Source organism: Pezoporus wallicus, unplaced genomic scaffold, assembly GCF_028554395.1.
Source record: "Pezoporus wallicus isolate ANWC-B61680 ecotype Strahan unplaced genomic scaffold, APGP_CSIRO_Pwel_v1 contig_4191, whole genome shotgun sequence".
Classification (NCBI taxonomy): domain Eukaryota; kingdom Metazoa; phylum Chordata; class Aves; order Psittaciformes; family Psittacidae; genus Pezoporus; species Pezoporus wallicus.
This window is the reverse complement of record NW_026641383.1, coordinates 1,283,534-1,302,158: the sequence shown is the minus strand read 5'-3', so window position 1 is coordinate 1,302,158 and position 18,625 is coordinate 1,283,534. Positions and strand designations below refer to the sequence as shown.

The window sequence follows — 18,625 nt, the reverse complement described above, 5'->3', positions numbered from 1 at the left end:
TTCAAAGGGGGCTAGTCAGGCCAGTGCCAACCACTTCAGTTCTATTTACTTCAGGTAACTTTTTGCCCAGAGAAGCTGTGTTCAAGGCAGGTTAGACAGGAGCAACCTGCTCTAGTGGAAGGTGTCCCTGCCTGTGGCCGGGGGTTGGAACTGGATGGGCTTTAAGGTCCCTTCCAACCTAAACCATTCTATGAGTGTGATACAACCAGCTGTGCTCCCTTTTCTATGTGCTGCTGCTTGTTTCATTGCTGAACAGGAAAGCTGCCTCAAGTGGCATGTAAGAAGGCAAGCAAAGAGTACATGCACCAGACTATTTACTGTCTTACGAAAGGTTTGCTCCCTGCAATGGTGCTTTGCATGATCTGCACCCACCCAGCGCATGGGCTGGCGCATTGGTTGCGTAAGTAACCTCGGTGTTTAATTTGCCACAGCTTTGCTGAGATCCCTGAGTCCCCTCTCACTTTTTATTGGTTTCTATTTGTATTTACATACTTCTAGAAATATTCTATGATTATATAAACAGATTGCTGTGTATGTTTATTATACAACTGTATGTTTGTTATACATTTAAAAACAACAACTTTGTGTACTTCATGAGAAACGCATGGTGGGCTGGGTTTTGTGTTCAGGAGCACACAAAATCCTTTGGTCTTTGCTGCTGTGGGCTCCATCTGCAGCTAAACCAAGGTCAGAGTAACTCTGACAGCCTGTTCCTCACAGTCTGTCATGCTCTCTTAGCTAGCTATGGCAAGAAGACTTCTACCCTGCTTCCTGGTGGTTTGGATTCAGAATGTCCCACAGAAGACCTGGCTAAGCCACATATCTTGGAGCCTGCAGCCTTCTTGCTTTCACCTGTGAATCAAAGGGGTTACTTATGCCTTGAGATTTCTAAAGTGAACCGAATCTGGATCCATGGAAAATGCAAACTCCACCAAGATACAAGGCAACATGAAAGTCAATCAACCTTCTGCAGGCTAGTTGGTGTGGAGGCCCCAGACTTACTCATGCTGATCATCTGGGATGGGTACTATCCTCTCAGCAGGATACAATCAAGGAGATTTGGAGAGGGCGCAGATATAAGCTCACAACCACAAGAATCAAGGATAAGTATTTAATGGCCTTTAAAAATATGTATATTTCACTAGTAAACGTAAGACAAATTACATTTTAGAACAACATCCTTTCACCCAGGCTGAGTTTTAGGGGCTGACAATGCAGCTTTGCATTTTATAGCAAAGAGACAACATTAAATCTGCTGCTACCATTGCCTGGGTCAGAATGGCTCTCCTGGCCTCTCCTTTCCCTGCTTTGGCAGCAGGAGCAGCACTGATCCAGTTCACTGCCAAGCCTTTTTCCTAGGGAGGCATCCTTGGGTTCAGACAAATGTTATCACAGCAGTCCCACCTGTGTGAGCTTTTTTCCTTGTAGCCTGTGTAACTGAAGAGGCAGAGGGCAAGGAGAGGATTTGCTTGGCTGTGCTCGCTCAGGAAACCTGCAAATACTTCTAACAAGCCTCTCCTCGTAAAGCAGTGTCAGGTCAGGAACTGCAGGGTGAACGGAGGGTGACTGTGAGGGATAACCAGTGTGGGTCCCTCCAGCTACAACAGCTCTGTTTTCCTGCAAGGTATCAAGATAAGAGCTAGTCAGGAGTGACTGTAGCTGCCCACTGTTGCCTTCAGGGGCAGAATGTTTGCATGAGGAGGGCTCACCCAGCCTCCTTTAGTCACTCAGGAATAAAAGGTTTTTCTCACTCTTCTCAAAGAGCTGTAATTTAAATAGGAGGAACTGACTTATCCCTGTTGTGAAAATGAGTAAGTCCAAGAGAGTCTGAATGATTTGTGTAATGTCACACAGTAACCTGTGGCGTGGAGTATCCTGAGCACAAATCCACCACCATCTTCATCCAAAGGTCATCCCTCCAGTCACTAAAGATCGACTGAGAGGTTTGGGCTTCTACAAGAGCCTTGTGGCATGGAGCACAAACCAAACCAATAGGCCCAGCCAGCAAGGAATGTGTAAATCTCCTTTCTCTGCTAATTCCACTTAGAAATGCAAATTGGAAGTAGCTGTCAGGATGCCTGGAAACAAGAGGTATCACTGCATGTGTTCCCAATTCTTATCACAGGCAGAACTTGGCTTCTTGTACAGACCAAATGCAGCCTTTTTCACAAATCGATTGAGAGCGCGTGCTTGCAGCACTAGCAACAGGAAATGCTTTCCTTTCTTCACCACATGATGCTAGGTGACTTAACATCCTCCTAACGCCTTGTCCTTTTCCAGGATGTTCAGCCTTCTGGTATTTTCTTAACATTTTGAATTAGGCAATTAAATCCCTTAGTATCTTGGTGGCATACGTGGAAATAAATAGAAAAACGTTTGGCTTCCACCCAGAGACAAGATATTTAAATGGTGGAAAGTATGTGTGTATTTTTGGGGTGGTGTACTTAGATCTCTACAAATTCTTTTAGTTACTTCCCTGCACAACCATCCCATGCCATTCATCTCATTCCCCCGTTCCCCACTTGTAAATTCATTTGGGAAGAGTTAACAGCCTTTGGTTTGGCTCCTGCTAGATTTCAAGCCTGCTGCCTAATGTTGTGTGAGACAGGATCTCACAGCAGCACTCTGGGTGGTTGTAAAGGGAAAGGTTTCCGAGGACTGTAACACACCCCATCTCTCTGCATGAGCAATCACAGCTCCATGCACTGATGTGCTCTGAGGTGGCAGGGAAAGTACAAAGTCATTTCCAGACCTCATATAATTCATGTAATGACCTAAGGAGTCACTGATGTTAAGAATATGTATCCTTGCATGGGGAGCTAGAATTAATGCCGGCTTAAGGATGTCTAAGACATTACCAAGTCATACACAGCTTTGAACTTAATTCTTACCTAGAATATTTAATTATTCTTAATTATATAGAGAGTGTAATGTGAACTGACATTTCTTTTTCTGCATTTTCTAAGGTTATGTCACAATGAGCTGCAGAATTGGCCAACATCAGTTTTAAGGGAACTGACAGGACTACTATCGGGCTTACCACTTTGAGTAAGCATTTTTCTGATTTTCACACTCTTATTTCCTCTGTTTCAGTGTTGTGCCAATGTTAACTTATTATCTGCTTAAGCTCTTGATGTGAGATTTCAGTATTATGAAAAAAAGAACAGGGATGGGGAACTTGTCAGCGCAAACAGTGCGATCTTTAATGCTGAAATACCAAGTCTGATATGTTCCCAAATGTACCCTATCTTCTAATCTGGGATTTCCGGTAGTCACATTATGTTTAGCTCCAACCTGATTCAGAAACTAAAAGCTCAGGCACTTCTAAAATTCTGAGCATTAACATCCTTGTGCCCTGGAGGGCCATTTCCAAGCTTAAAAGCTCAATTCCAGAACTACTGAACTCAAGTGATTTCACTTTAAAAGTGCTTACTCTTTACAACTTCCTGAGAACAATGATAAAAGCCAGGTTAGAAAGTATAACTTTCAACCACATTTGCAAAAGTGCTGGCCACAACTTAAAACAGAGAGCATTTTGATGTGCACAGCCAAAAGAAGCAGCACTCTGCTGGTTTTGTTCATGAGTCTAAACATTGCAAAATTCAAATCCCAGTAAATGTGTCTCACAGAACAGAGCAGCTAAAAAAGACAAAGTAGAAACTAGGGCTGAAGGCAGGGTATATGGTTCACCCCAGATATGAAACAAAAGTAGAAATGCACTAATTTTTCTTCTATTTTAATTGGGGTTTTTTTGGGGGGTGCCTAAAATGAAGGTTCTGCTGTCACAGTAATGTACTGATGCAGGGCCTGATGTTCAAGCTAAGGTACCCCCAGCAGTTTCTGCATATTCCTGCTGGGAAGGGCAGATGATCTGTGCCTCTGAGTGTTCAGACCATCACTGCAGCTCTGGCTGCCAAGCGGGAAATGTATATACACACATATATGTGTGTGCATGTGAGCATGCGTATCCTTTTGGAGCAAAAATTGCCAGCATGAGCTAAAACCCCAAGTGACAGTTACCCTTTAAATAAATAAATAAGCAGGTAGAACCCCAGCTGTGTGGCTGACCCTGGTGGCTTGGCAACAATGAATGGGGTTTTCTGTGCAGTGGCCCCAAGTGTTGGGTATCACTGCAGGATTTCTTTGTTTGTGCAGTGATGAGACCTCAGTGAATGTCTTCATCATGGGGAATACCCCAGAACCCCATTAAGTGGTTGAGCCAGCCACAGAAAGGGAAGGCTTCCAAAGGAGAAAATGAAGCAATAGGATGAAGCAGAGATTTCTGCTCAGAGGAGTTATCTGCTTTGCTATGACTTGAGGGTCACGTGCTGAGTGGTCAGTGGCTTTGTTTCTCTGGGGACAGTGAGTGGTCTGTGGGGAAACCATGGCATTTTGGGGAGTAGGAAAGCCTATTTATTCATTCATCTGCCTGAAATGGAGGGGTTTGGTGCAAAGGCTGGAGCAAGGCAGCCTTTGCAGTGATGCACCAAAGTTTATATATGGTTTGTACCATCTACCACAGGGCTGAGATATAGTTGTACTTCCACTTGTAGCCAGAAGTACCACAGGCCTGGAGCAGGATGCTGGGTGAGAAGAGTCCTCACACTTAAGCCCTGCTTTGCAGAGAGATTCAAAGGGCTGTAATGTGTCAGAGAGGAAGCAAGAAATACCACATACATTTCATTTCAAAACTCTAGCATGCACCACAGGTGCAATGCTATTTGCTGCATTCGTGCTTCCTTAGACTTTAAGCAAATGGACTCTTTCCAGCAACAGGTAGGAGAAGACTGGAGAAGAAAAGAACATTTGACAGCAAGAGACTGCATTCCCCAGTTCCCTGACTCCATTTAAGTCAGTAGCAAAAATCCCATACACTTAAGCGAGGATTTGTCTCCCAGGGTTTGAAGGATTTGGATGTCAGTACATCAAGATTTGACACTGAGAGTACGTCTTCCACTAGCATCTCTCTGAGGTGTACTTTCCATGGTCTTCTCCCTTCCTCATTCTCCTAAGGGGCACTATGTACAATGACAGCCTAAGTCCATAAAAAGGGATTTCTTATCCTACACAGTGCACCAGCTCTACAATTTTGTCTTTAAGGAGCTGTGTTTGAAGTGGAAGTCACTTTCTGCTCCTTCAGAGTTGCAAGTGGGTGAGTCAGTGGTGAGAGCATCCTGCTGACAGCCCAGGAAAGTTTTTGTGGGACCCCAGGATCACTGGTTCTAACCTTAGCACCTTTGCTATCACCTTTTTTCCTGTGCCAAACTGCCAGGTCATTTCATTCACTTGGACCTTCAAAAATAACAGATGGCAAAGTGAAAAATATATCTAGGAGGAGTAAGCAGTTTTTACTTGTGACAAACTGGCAGGGACCTTCCCTCAGCCACCTTGCATTCATTTTTGACAGCTTAGAAGGTTTTGAGCTGTCACCGGTTCTTTCAGGTATTAGGTTGAATTTCCATTCAAAAAGGCTGAAAGGTGCCTATGTACTAACATACATGAGAAAAGGGCTCTATAACAAAGAAGCACCCCTGAAAGGGCTCTGTTTTCAAACCCACTCACATACATAATGTTTTAAGAGCTGTCACCATCAGAGCACATTTTATGACCAGTTCCTGAAGGAAGTGGTTGTAAAGATGTGGCACGAAGAGCAGAAAATCCAGGTGCTGAGCAGAGAGCTTTTGAACTTATAGCAAATGCGTGATAGTTTTTTCTAACCAGAACAACTGCTGCTTGTGACCATCTGAACTTTGAGCTACAAGAAAATGTCTTTGGGGTTCGTCAGGCTGATATCCTGTCTCTAACCACAGCCTGTACCAGATACTTCAAAGGCAGAGAATACAAGAAACTCTGTATTGGAATCATCTGCTAGCAGAGGAAATTTCTTCCCAACATCAGACAGTTTGTCACTGATTTAACCCCTCTGACAGGAAAGTTTATGTGCCTCTTAAAAAACAATCCAATTGAATGTAACAGTGATGTAAGTTTGTTCATTAAGCCTAATGATTTTTTGTTTGATATGTGTTTGATTTCTCTGACCTACTGTTACAATCCTCCTACCATTTTCTCTGGAGATTTTTCTAGTGCTGAAGTAACAGTTTGATTCTTTTTCCAGCCAGTTTTTATATAGATAACCCTGCAAAGTTAATGATGCTCAAGAGCTGAGGCCCTATAGCAGCCATTTTGCAAATGCCAGTGTCTCCTTCAAATCCTTCTCCTGGCAAGTGTTTTTAATCCCCTTTTATGGATTCTTTAACCTTAATTTTCTTATTGTTGGGATGACACTGTGTTCTTACTGTAGTACAGTTTCTCTGAAGCCTCTTATGTGTCAAAAGACACAAAACAGATTGAGGATATGAAAAGATAGCAAATTTATTGGTTTGTTTATGTGTCAGATTGCTGACACTGAACTGGATTTGTAATATTTGCTTTCTGGGACTCAGATACTTTCAAAGAAAGATGGCTGTGCTGTGGCTCTGAATACAAACTAAGATGCACTGGGTGTCGTAGACGAAGGTGTAAAGTCCATATTTAGGCTCTATAGTACAAGTGGCTTTGCTATGAGAGGTGCTGAATGTCTTTGTTTCTTCCTGAAACCCACAATATTTCCTAGCTGGGTAGGTGTAAAACATTGGCCCCACTGAGATCAATGGCAAACTTCCCACTCCCTTCAGTAATGTATAATCACCCCCAAAATACAGAATTAGGAGACTAGTTATTGGCAGCTATTTTTCTAAGAGCCCAGTTAATACATAGGTCATTATCCAAAATGCCTCTTTGTGTTTATTTCTTTGTACAAAGCTCTTCTATGCATTTTCTCAACTCCTATAAAGAAACACAGAAAAATTCAGCATCCTGAATTGCCATCACAGCCTATTTAAAGGCATCTATTCAGCCTTAGCCATAAACAACACAAGTGAAAGACCTGCTTTGCTTAAAACATGGTCTGGCCAGGTGAGCAAGTCAGCCAAATAGTAGAAACTTAGTGGTTCTGATTTAGAAACTCATTGGTTAATGTTTGGATCCTAGATTGAGACTTCTAATTTGATTGTTTAGCAGTTGATTGCTTCAACATGAACTACAGATGATCAGCAATTCAGGAAGTCAGGACATAGATTGCTGAAAATAGGGAGGTTTTAAGCTGTGGGTCCTAAGGCTCTGCTCCTCATTGAATTTAATCACACCTTGGAGTAAAAAGACACACACAGATTCAACCTTGGCTTGGTTTCTAACAGATCTGAATTTGCACCATTAATCTTTTGCTTGCTCTACTCCCATAATGGTTCTTGAGCCACGTGGTCATTGAAAACCAAACTGAGGTCTTGCAGAAGTTAATTTCCTATGAGCTTCATAAAAATAGGCAGCTGGGTAAAATAGAGAGCTGTTAGTGTGCTTGCTGAGCCCATCCCTGATCAGACACTGGGAAAACAATGTGGGAACAGCCCTGTTATGAATGCCCTACCTGGGGATAAGCTCCGCTGGCCGTCATGCCCTGCTGGACAATAAACATCCACCCCACAAGACCAGCTTCACTTTCACACCATACCTCTCTGAAACAGCCAGTCATGCTCAGACACATCCTTTGGAAAGCAAGCGCTGTTGTTTTCATCGCTTGTGGAATACTTGTTTTAACATATACCAGTGATATCTAGGAGGGAAGTGACATGTTTTCCCAATCAGGGCAAAGAAATGTGTCAAGTAATGCCCTGTTTTTTTTCAGTCTGGCTCTAGCTGCTAAAGGTCTGCTTCACGATTTGTTAATTCAGCTGAGAGTGTTGGCTGTATCTTTGAAGGGCTGTAGGTGGATGAATTGCTTTATTTTTGTTGTTGCCAGATTAAAGTCTGCTTTCACCTTTTTCCTCACTTGCTTGTGCATAAATATGAGGATCTTTCCATCTGTGAAACTGAATTACTGTAGCTGGAAAGCCAATGATTCCAAGAGATTTCCTTGGGCTTCTAATTGCATGAATAAAGAGATTCCTGGGCTCCAAAAGGCTTAAAATGTCTGGATCCTGCTAATAATAGCACCCCAAAGGGAATAGTCCAGCTGACTGTATGTAGGCCAGACTTAATCAATTAACACACTGAGATAATTATATACCAGCTTATGAAGCCACCTAAATATGCTCACGTGTGAAGACAGCCACTAGCTACAGGACGTCTGATGGCTTCGCAAATTAAATAGCACACAACTGTCAATGGGGTCGGAACTTGATGATCTTAAGGTCCTTTCCAACCATAACTATTCTATGATTCTCTAATATTTAGCTCTGGGATTTCCAGAAAGCCACACTGAGATTGAGAGCAACAGTGGTTCCTGAAGAAACGTCTATCTTTCCATGCTAATACCTAAACTAAAACCATGGCTCAGGGGACACTGATACCAGAAATAATGTCTTTCAGATGCACTCCTTTATGGGCTGGTGGTTGCAAACTGTTCAGCCAGAGTCAATAGGACCTTTTCTGCGCATGTCTCTGCAGAGCGGGGTTCCGCGTACAGAAATGTTGCTTACTTTGGAAGTTTGGACTGTACACGTCTCTACATTGTTCAAGTTCATGTGAGCCAAAGTTTGCATAACAGCTCTTGAAAAAGTGGGCCTCAAAATGTCAAAGGGAGCCCCCTTTCATGTGAAAGATGAAAGCCACGTTGTCTTGGCTGAATTCCAGCATCTATCCTTGTGTGTTCAAGCGGATGATGGAGGTTTTCTTGTGGTGGCTCCTGAACTGGGTGCCCTTTTACAGCCAATAAAGCTCAGTTGATTTGCCTTGATTTTGCTGTGGGCTGAATTGCATACAAAGGGGTTACAGTAAACTCTTAATTGGTGGCTGCTTGAATGTGTGTGAGAGACCATGGTTCACCCATCTGTACCATGAGGGCTAAAAAGGGGTCCCTTCCTTTTTGACCCTTTTGTCTGATGTGGTTTGTTTGCAAGATCTTCCAGGCAGGGATTGTTACCACATGGTTGCACACTGTCTACTGGGATGAGGGACCCTGGTCCCAGTAGTAAATTACAGCCTTCAACAGTTACTCTCACGTGAATAAAATACGACCAGCAGAGTGATCCAAGTCATTTATCAAATAACCCACAGCTCCACCCACGTACAGCTCCTCCAAATGAATCCTGAGGTTAATTAAAAGAATCTAAAGAATGGTGGGGTTAGGGTGATTTTGGTTGAGCACTGAAGACTGATGTATCCTCACAAGGTCCCCGTGCTCTTCCTCGGGGCTGGCGGTTTTGCATGGTTGCTGGCCAGGCACCGAAAGACCACAGCTAGGTTTCTAGCTCCCCTGTGCAGGCTATGCCAAACTACAGGTTTAAATATTCATTGCATTCCTGACATGCCAAATCATCTAAGTTGGAAAGCAGAAGCCCAAGATTTTGCAAAGCTGCTTTTGCACATAAAGACCATTAAAAATTCATCATGACAGGGAAAAAACAACAACATTGCCAGTAGTAGGGAACTTCGTGTTGACTTGGCTAATGCTCTGTGGGGCTAAGTTAGAGCTAACCCACGCTAATCCACTTAAATGGAAGGGTTAGCCTGATCCAGTAAAAGCAGTAAATCCTCTTTACAGCTGACCATACTCCAGTTGCACTATAGGAGAACAGGGCTGAATGGCAAACAGTTGACAGGAGGTAACTGGATGGGGCCTGACTTTCTAATGTGCCACGTAATTTAACCCACAGCGTCCCCTTTCCCCCTTTTGCACAGACCGGTTGTGGGTAGGACCACATCCCAAAGCTCTTGGCACCAGAAGCGGAATGACAGACTGCGGAGTGGGGAAACTCCTTGCCAGTAGAGAGCTAGAAAGGTTGAAGCAGCTCTCCGTCATCGCAGGGAGTGGGTACCCGAGATGCCTGTTGGCAGAGTTACTATCTCAGGCAGCTCGAGATGCAGGAAGCAGAGATGGACAAACACCTGACCTGGAGCTGTTGGGGCTCTGCCTTGCCTTGGAGACAGCCTGCAGATGTCAGGAGAGAAGGGCCAGCTGCTGCTGCCTTGCTATGGGTGAGGAGCGAACTGCGTTGCTGTTAAACTCCCAGAATCACAACTGAAGCTGAACTGGCTCTGAAGCAAGTGGACCCACATGTCTGGGAATTGGCTGTTACTGTCAGAGAGCAATTTTCTCAAGGCTGACCAAAGGCATGGAACTAACTCCAGACTGGGTGAATATCTGTTTCCTTATTCCTCTGAGAAACTGGGCCTGAATTTAAAAGGCCGTTTAACACTTTGAAGCCACCCACAGTTCTGTCTTTGCCTCCCACACAAGCTCCAAGGAACTGACTCATTCCCACCGTATTTTCAGCTGCGTGTAGATCCTGCTCGCAGCCCAGGAGGATCCCCGTTCAGCCAAGCGAATCAAGCACACATTGTGACTTGAGTTAGTGGGTCTTGAAAGGGTTTTTGCCATGCCGACTAACAGTCAACTGTATCTGAAGACATCTGGCCTGCCTTTTAAAGTAGAGTAGGAACCATATTCTTTAGTTAGCTGTATAATTTATGCCTTGTCTGCTGTTCTCTATTCATGATGCTTCCTTATGTTAAATAGCTCTCTGTGAAAATACGTGACACTGTCATCTGCTGTTAAATGAAAAGAGGTCTGCTCTAGGAGCAGGCATTCACCTCTTCTCTTCCCTTCTCCATGGCAAACGTGTGTTGCTCATGTTCCCATGAGACGCACCTTTGGGCTTTGCAGCACTTCAGAGAGTGTGAGTGATATGTACAGCTCTCAAGGGCTCATAACTCAGGAAAATCAACAAGCCCTGCTGCAAGGGGAGACATAGGGTTCTCCCTCTGTCCCCTGCCAATCTGATTAAGTTCAAATGCTCTTTCCAATTTGGACTAAAGTCCTGACATCACTGGATTTCTAGCTCGCTAATTCTTCCACTGCTGAGGAAAACAACTCACTTCTTGCTGACATCATGATGTCCTCCTGTTATGCCGTATCCACTGTGAGTCTTTAAAGCTTCATGCTATGCCTGAACAATTACACCCACGTTTTGGCTGGGAAACAGAGACAAGTGAAGGCAGTTAGAAGCAGGACATGGGAGCCCTGCTTTCCATTTTCCTGTTCTTCACACTGGGCTCGTTACTGCTGTGTTTCCCTCTGCCTGGTAGCAAATCCCCTGCAAATACATGTTGGGGTCTCCGCTCTGTGCCTTTTCCCTGCTCCTCTGCAGACATAACCCAGGTCTGTTTGGGCTCTGGAGCAGTTCTGCATGCTGTGACACCACAGCAGTCTTTACAGATAAACATTTGCAGGTTTTTGAGCATAATCCTGCTCACTGTATTGTTACTGGAAAGAGGGGGAGGAAACATCCTTTGCAATACAAAGGAATTGTCAACAACTCAGAGAAGAAGGGGAGAAATGTCCAAAGGCATGCTCTGGTTTTGGTTTGTTGCATTTGGTTTCCTTCATGCAACTCACTGGATGTTTGCCCCCCTATGCAAAAAATCTGGGGCAAAGGCCTGGCTCTTGTCTACACTATTAGCTAATGAAGTCAGGAATTTACCTCTGTCACCACCTGGGAATTGAATAATGTAAAACCAAGCTCCTCCATCCTACTGGCACTGGGCTGAGTTCCATCAGCTTCTGAGGAGCTTTTTGGAGTGCAGAGTCCTGACCTGCTCACGGTGGCTAGTATTAGCTGAGACATGAATAAACAATAAAGGAGATAAAGGAGAGGCTGGCTTGAAAGCAACAGCTGTTTCCTATGGACTCCTGAATAAATTCAGGCTCCTCTTGCTGAGGGGTTGGGCTTTTGTCTTTGTGTAAAGGAATGAACATCTCTGGGAACTGAATTCTGATATGAGAGCAGAGTGGTATTTGTTGATCACTAAATATAAAGGCTCAGCTCAAAATGTTTCAAGAATCAAAACCATCTATCTTAAAATGTATTTATTTCAGGTAGTTCCAAAACTTTAAGCTGCATTAGCTCACTTCAGCTGTGACTCTAGGAGCAGAATTACAACTCAGACTTGTATCTGTAGATCATATATGGCAAAGAGCAAAGTCCTTGGCCCTAAATAGCCCTTTGCTGACTCCAGATGTGCTCCCCTGCCATAAAACACTTTGGAGGCCTGATGCTACATTACATAAGCCACACAGTGGTTTTAACATTGATTTCAACAGAAGGAGCACCCCTTCTCTGTGTAACTAAGCAAAAGGTTTGGCTTGAGCCTGTTGCTAGAGTGGATTTCTAAAACTGGGCTTGTGGGAATGACTCCATTCGCAAAGCATGAGCCTCTGCTCTGCTCTACCCTCGGGAGTCTCGGAACTTTAGGCATTTACTCCTGATTTCCACCAGTGGAGCAGAGAGAAGATCTTGGCCTGGAGAGGTGGATTTTCCGGGTACTTCTCTTGTGTAAACTCATTCCATTTGTGTGGAAATCTAGCATTTTTCTTTTATAGAGAGACACAGCCTTCAGTTATCTCAGCAGTACAGCAAGAGGAAATTCTAACATCACGATCCAGGAACCAGATAAGTGCAATCTGTCTTAATGCAACAATCTCCTCTTCAGTTCCTACCACCAAGTTCCTATATCTGAAAACCCTTTGCAAACTCTATGCACTCAGGTTATCTCTTAATTTGCTGAGGGCCTGCCCGCTTTTGTTTGCATGTGTAAAACCTGTAACAAATTTGGATTCCAGATTAGTTGACCCCTATCCTCCTCCTCTGCTGCCCAGCTGCAGATGGGTGGCTGCAAACTGCAGCAGTTTGCTTTTGGCAACACTGGCACTGCAGAGACCTTCCCCACAAAAGCAGAGTTTGGAGATTTTGTAGGGAGCAGAGTTCAAACAAGCCCCATTTTTTTTTTTTTCTCCTTTTTTTTTTGTTTGTTGGTTTTTTTTTTTAAGTAGGGGATAATTTGTTTTAACATATGAATCAGCTCCCCTGGTATATCTGCCTTTCTGATATGAGGCTGCAGTGGGAACTGGGGGCAGCTGGGGCCAGTGGGCTGTGCTGAGGGCAAGACAGCCATGGCTGCAATGACTTCGTGGCTCTCTCAGCATTGCAGGCTACTTGGCTGCTAGCAAACTGCACACTTTGGGAGAACAGACTACAGTAGCTCCATTTCTTTGGTGAGTCTAGTATTGAATGGTGAAATGGATCTGTGATTATATTAGCTACATCCAAGGTGCCTGTATGTTCCTTCTTTTTTAGGGGGAAGGGGGAGTAAAATCCCTGGAAAAGTAAAACCTAAGGGCAGTCAAGTCTTAAAAATTCTGCTATTTATATATTTGAAATGAGTAATACCTTGCCTTAGAACAAAGCTAACTTACTGAAATCTGAACCTGCTAAATTTCTAATGCTGTTTAAGAAAAGGGCATCTTTATTTTAAAGTTTAGTATTAGTTAGAACTCGAATAGATCCCTTCAGCATTTCCTTTTTTCTTTCTCTTTCTATTTTTCACCAAGTCTTGCCCATTTTGACTGCTTTCCTGAGGCTCTTTTTTGTTTATCCTACACAATTTCCTTCCTTCCTTCAAGTCCAGACCCCTTTGCTCCCCTGGGGCTTCCTATGATAGCTAGGCGCTAATCATGTACTTCTGCCCCAGAAGCACAGATAGAGGCTTCCTCCCCCCTGCTTCCAGTCAAAGGAGGATGTAAGGCATAATGGTAATCTTAAACAACACTGCTATTCATTGTTTGGGAGATCTGGGAAATATCCTTGAATTCAGCTTGCTAAATTAGCTGCTTCTTGAGTAACCCACAGCTGCTGCGTATCTGTCCCATTACATTCTACAAAAATGCAGCAGTTCTCATTACATATGATATTCTCTCAACATATGGACCTTCCATTAGTTTATGTCTCTGTGTAGCTCTGTTGCCATGAATGTATACACAGGAACATTTTCTTTTGTACTTAAATTAAAAAAGAAGAAAAACCAAACCAACAATTCTTGAGAATAGATTAAAGACAGGCATTTGCAATTATTCAGATGGAGCAAAGATGTTGGAGTGCCCCAGAATACAGAATCCTCCTCTGTCAGGAGCCAATACTTAGATTAAAATGTTGCTTCTGGCAGTAAAAGTGTAACTACTAGTGGTTTTAAGGCTTCACCCAGCCTGCTGTGCACATGAGTATCTCCCCTGAAGTTGGCGGGCATCGTTTTGTGCAGATATTGGAAGTCAAATGGACCGTCAGTGTAAGGTGATGCTTAACCATCGATCGGAGGCGCCTAAGGAGGCAGAGACATAGTTTTTGGATTTGGTCTTGTGTTTTTGCTCCTTCACAGTGATTCACAGAGGAATTTGGTTTGAAAGAAAATGGATTCCTGGTGTTAGTGGATTTACACTCCCTACCCTTTTAATAACTTCTCCACATGAGCAGGGAACATGAGCAAACCTTGGGGAGAAAGGTTTCTGCCTCTCTTCCCTCTTGTGCACTTTCCTAGGCTTTGCCCCTCAAAGTGAAGCTGTGTCCTTGAGGAAAACCAAAACTTCCATCTTTTCTGTGCTCCTTGTGAAATCGCTGGTTCCAGCAGGGTGTAATCCTTGATGCATCAAGTACTTTAAATAAAAATGTAATGCTACAACAAGTGCAAATTTTCCTCGGAGAACTTTGAGCGCTGTTCAACACCTCTCTTATCCCATCCAGGGCTTATTTCATGGACTTCAAACGGAGTTTGGCCAGAGGCAAACACAGGCTCTACTCCACACATTGGGAAAAGTGCTACGCGTTTGCACACTGACTAGTGTAACCTTGCACAAAATGAGGGGGTACAGGCCGTGTCCTCTGAAAGGCAGCCCTGGACCATGCTTGACTGCACGGTCACCAGCAAGGGCTAGAAAATATGTTTGTGACAGTGGTCTTGACTGTGACTGTGGTTAGCAGCTTGTGGTGTCCACCTCATTGTCTTCTTTCCTTCCTTCCAAGTACCCTGATCTTTCTCTGCTTTCATTTTTCCCTCTCCCATTCTGCTTTGTTTTCTTTTCCTGAGTTAAATTTTCCTTACTCCATTTCAGTCTTGCTGGAAGTTTGGAGCACTACATCTCTGTCACTCTTTAGGATGTTGCCATGCTTAATCCTGCCTGGTTCAGGGATGTGATTTCGAGGCTTCTGATTAACCACATTCAATTAAAAATATGTAATTCTGTTTTACACCTCTTCCCTCCTTTTATAACTAAACTGCAGTCAAGCCCCCTCAGACATATCCACCTAACTACAGATACAGCCTGCTTTACACCTGTATCTGAGCAATGTACTTAGTACTCCTGTGCTGCAGGAGGGGAGGACCATCTCCCATAGGAGCTACAGAGCAGTTGCAGACCTGAAATTGTGCAAGGATGTGGCTTCAGTGCAGGCTGGAGGAGCTGGCAGTGCTAGGGGCTGTCATGTACTCCGTTTCATGCTGGTGCATGAATCCCAGCATGTGCAGAGGATCCCCAGGAGTTGGTCAGCTGTGTGCAAGGAGCTGTCAAAACCTGGCAAGTAGGAGAGGCTGAGAACACTGATGTGGCCCCCACAAAGCCATTCACGTGCTGAATCCTGTGCTAGAAGATGTCTCCTCCTCATCAGGATGCACAGGCAGGAACTCTCTGCAAGAGAGGCCCTTCTTATGAAACAGAGGAAGAGGATTTGGGTTTCCCTTCAGTGGCCTCTTAAATCATTTGTCCAGAGCACAGAACTATCTCTTCCTGGAGGTATTTAGTCCCATTCCTTTAGAAGTCATCTATGATTGTGTTAGTATTTGTGCATAAATGAATATTAATGGTGAATGTGGTCTGACTACTGGGCCCATTTCCTCCCACAGCTGTTTTTGTGCGATGCCTGATCCAAAAGCATCTTGCACACACATCTTCCAGCCTGGCTCCGCAGGCGAGCTTGATGGAGAATGCTTTGCTGGTGAAGCCTGTTGTGGTTTAGGCATAGACACAGCACATAGCTGTTCGGTGCTGTCAGGGTCTCAGCAGATCTGCCTTCGCCTCACAGCAGACATTTAGGTACCCAGGGAACTTGTGTTTTAACTGGAAAAAAGCTCATGTGCCAAAGGCCTCCCGTTGCAACGGGAAGTTGCAGCTGAGCAGAGATTTGGAGGGGCTGAACACTGGAGTTCACTGCTCCAGATGGCAGGGAAGGCCCACCCACAGCTTAGGTGGTGTTTAGGTCTCCAGATTTCAACCTGAGCACCAGCACCTCAAATCAAGTATTGAAACACGTGCATTATAGCACTTTGATTTGATTTGGATGCAGTTCTGTGCGTTTCTTACATGTATCTTTTTGTGGATTTATCCCAAAGAGATTGCTGGGACTGAGCCTGGGACTCCTGCAGAAAAAGACAGCCCCAGAGACAACAGGTTCTGAGAACAAATACTTCCAACACCCTATTTTTCAGTCATTAAATGAGCATATCCTTCACTGATTTCAATGTATTTAAGCAGGGAAAGAGATTAATTGTATGACTCACATGTCTGAACGAATTGCTACTCATATACTTTTTGATGCAAACCCCTCACAACTGCTTCTAAACCAGTGCAAGGGGGGTGTGTGCTCAGAAACTCTTGAGCAAGTCTTTCTGGACCTGAAAAGTTTGTTTGCACACAATGCGCATGCTGACCACTTCTATTGAGAAGGGGCATGACCCAGGGTATGGCAGGCAGCTAAAAGGGTCCCATCCCCTGAAATGAGTCACAAATAGTTTGCCCTGTTCTTGGTTTTAATCACATGATCCAATTAGAACTTAAACCCATCCATACGAAATAAACGTTCCCACCTTTGGTCTTTTTCTTGGTGTAGAAAGTTGCTCACAGCCTTGTGCCTGGCAATTAGCCTGTGTGCTGTGTTCCTGGTGCAGAAGGGAAAGGGGGAAGGAAGAAGGATAGTTGGTGAAACGCACAACTTGAAACCCCTTTTTTCAGCCCAAAGTGGGAGCGGAGCAGCCCATAGAGGTGCTGTCACAGATCCAAGCAGGCTGGGGTTAAACGGTTTCCTCAGCTTTTCTTCCTAAATCAATTTGAGTATTCTTGGCAAGCTCTGTTACTATGCATGGTGGGCAGCTGTGATTCAAGGAGGGAGTTTTTTCCCCCTTTCTACTGTCCCAGTCTTCCTGTCTTGTGCAGATGTGATCCTTTCTCTCTGTCTGCCTAACAGCTAATTATTTTACCAGACGAGCCAATAGTCTGAAGAAAACAGACCATGCATATTCTTGAAAGCAACAACTGTGTTACAATGTCAGGGGGGGATGGGGAATTAAAAGAAGAGAGAAAAAGGAGTCACTTCCCTCTGACCCACTCCACTCCATAAGAAAACCTCCAGAAATAGCAAGCGTTCTGATTTATAAGGAACCAACCTACCTCCCAAGTTAGTACTCCCCCCTTTAACAGCAAGAAACTTGCACCATGTATTTCGGAAAAGTGGGGAAAAGCCAGCTTGAATATAAAACACGTCCAGCTAACAGCTCTGTAATCAACAGCAACCCAAAAATTTACACACACCCCTGTTACTGCAGGACTGTGGACAAGAGTGCATCAGCTGCTCCCCAGAAACTGCTTGGGTGTCGCTGCCCCTGCTGAAATCTCATTCCCAGTCACAATGATGCTTTTCCAATTAAAATCATCAGTCCCTGGGTCTGGAAAGGGCATGAATCCTTCTGTGTTTGGTGGTTCTGTTTGAGGGGGTTTTTCTGGTGGGATGGATCTCTGAGATTTGCAGCCTGCTCCAAAGCCAACAGCTCTAAGCCATTGCCTGCCATGCCCCAGGTGTGAGCTGTGAGCTACCAGCGAGCACCACAACTGTGTAATTGTGTTTTATAGCCTACAGGCTCTGTTTTGAGAATGCCTCCAGGATTGGGTTTCATAGGCAGGACAGGAACACTTCATTTCCAAACCCCACAGAAGCTCAGCACAGTTGCTTGCTGGAACACTGCTGTGACACAAGAAGCGTGCTGTCCTGCTGATACCCACTGAGCCACGCTTAACTGACAGCCTTCATCCCACAGCAGTGAAGAAGAGCAGGTCAGGGGTGTTTGCTCTGCTTTGAAGACTGGTACATGCCTTGTATTTGAGGGGCCCTGGTGTTTTTGTAAGTGGGACAATAGCATACTAATGCTGGGAGGCAGGAGGAAAGGCTCTGAAGGAAAGCATGTGCCTTGGGGTGAGGTAGAAGCGGCCTGGTACATTTTGGAAAGTTGTATTAGAGCCTAGGGTACTAACCATTGGTGGATTCAGCACTTAGAATGAGAGTTTTACAGAGGTCTACTCCTGCTGGTACAGAAGCTGCAGGGTCTTTAATCACACAGAGAAATGCCTCTGCTTTTTTTCTAACAGGCAGCGCTTTTCCTAGGAGGTAGCAGCATGCCCCAACATGGGTAAACCCAAGTGCTCTAAATATATTCGCTTTATTATTCTGCACAAGCAAACCCTTGAATATAAAAGGTGACCCATGCTGCTCTGAAGGCCAGCATCAGCTGCCTACAGGCATAACCTGCGCCAGTGAATCCTCCTTCATTTTCAGTTGCAGCTGAAAAGTTGAGTTGCTTTCAAGCAACTGAAAACCCTAAAATCAATCTACTCTCCTAAAAGCCTCTACAACCCACTACAGAATTCAGAGCACCCATCAGGATGGGGAGAGCCCTGTCCCTCCTGGACTGCCTCACTCACCTTTTGAGGAACACGTGA

General features: G+C 44.4%; 1 long non-coding RNA gene across 1 annotated transcript; it reads left to right on the top strand.

Moving 5' to 3' along the window:
• The first annotated feature begins 289 nt into the window (after window positions 1-289).
• On the top strand, window positions 290-6,189 carry LOC130606853 (uncharacterized). The gene is made up of 3 exons (XR_008974087.1): window positions 290-400; window positions 2,967-3,048; window positions 5,811-6,189. It is a non-coding gene; the product is annotated as an uncharacterized LOC130606853 (long non-coding RNA).
• The last annotated feature ends 12,436 nt before the right edge of the window (window positions 6,190-18,625 follow it).